The sequence below is a fragment of the Cibotium barometz genome, chromosome 9, assembly GCF_041138505.1.
Source record: "Cibotium barometz isolate CiBa-2024 chromosome 9, ASM4113850v1, whole genome shotgun sequence".
Classification (NCBI taxonomy): domain Eukaryota; kingdom Viridiplantae; phylum Streptophyta; class Polypodiopsida; order Cyatheales; family Cibotiaceae; genus Cibotium; species Cibotium barometz.
The window spans coordinates 45,200,767-45,201,869 of NC_141054.1; the positions used below are offsets into that span (position 1 = coordinate 45,200,767).

Here is a 1,103-nt window from a genome sequence, read left to right on the forward strand (position 1 = left end):
CTAAATAAAAAGATTCAAAATAATAAACTTATCAATGATAAATTTCTCTAATATAATATCGCTTGCTTGTAAAGGTTCACATGATGCCTCTACATTTGATTTTCCAATGTGTTCTAAATCCTATTTGAAATAACAAAATTAAACCCATGTTAAAAATAGAAACATCAAATCCATTACGTTAAAAATAGGAGAATCATAACATTATACATCTATCTAACAATACCTTTAAAATGGTTGTTGGTATAATATTTTTACCCTTTTGGTGACTTCTTTCTTCCAAGTGAGTTTTCATCTTCTCACTTACCTTTGGAACAAGCCAAAAACTAGCATTAATAATCACAAAAGTAAAAAGAGAAAGAGAAAAAAAATAGGAGTACAAAGAGATAGTAGAAAACTTTTGTAAGTTTTACATTACCTTTCTCTTTCTTTGACTTTTTCTTGAAACCTCATTCGTATACTTAGCCAAATTCAACATTGGATCCTACAAGTACAACAAAATATTAGAAGAAATATTGACAACTTATCACATATACAAAGAAAAACTCAACCAAACCTTGTCTTCACTTGTCATATATACTCTCACTTCTTGATTTCTTATGGCTCTCACTCTTTTTGATGTGTCATGATGTAGTAGCTCAGTAAAGGAATAATTATTCTCCTCCATTGTTGTATTATAAGAATCCTGGTTTATAAGATGTTATCAAAATCACATAGAATTCAAAAAATAGTAGTCTTAAAATCAAATCTTTATGTGGACTAAGAGAATACACCTCATCGGATATATGATCTTTCAACCCTTCAAACCTTTTTGTCCCTAATATGAAGTTATCCATCTATATAGAAGAGCATACGTTTAATACAAAACCAAAAGAAATCCTACTTAGAATAAAATCAATTATCTAATACACTTACATTCTCTATAGATTGATCATTTTTTATCGCATCAATGTAAGGAGAGCTAGCTTGAATCTCAAAGTTTGTCTATAAAGTTCACATTAGTAACAAAATCTTTTAAACAAAACGTTCAAAACATGTAACATTGCATAAGTTACTATGCATGATTCAAAGAAAAAACCATTATACATTCTCCTTATGATACATCT

At 28.5% G+C, this 1,103-nt stretch overlaps 1 long non-coding RNA gene across 1 annotated transcript; it reads right to left on the bottom strand.

Moving 5' to 3' along the window:
* Positions 1–256: 256 nt before the first annotated feature.
* LOC147635621 (uncharacterized) lies at positions 257–894 on the bottom strand. The gene is made up of 3 exons (XR_015266592.1): positions 771–894; positions 416–682; positions 257–304 (listed from the first exon to the last, which is right to left on the bottom strand). It is a non-coding gene; the product is annotated as an uncharacterized LOC147635621 (long non-coding RNA).
* Between the last annotated feature and the right edge of the window lie 209 nt (positions 895–1,103).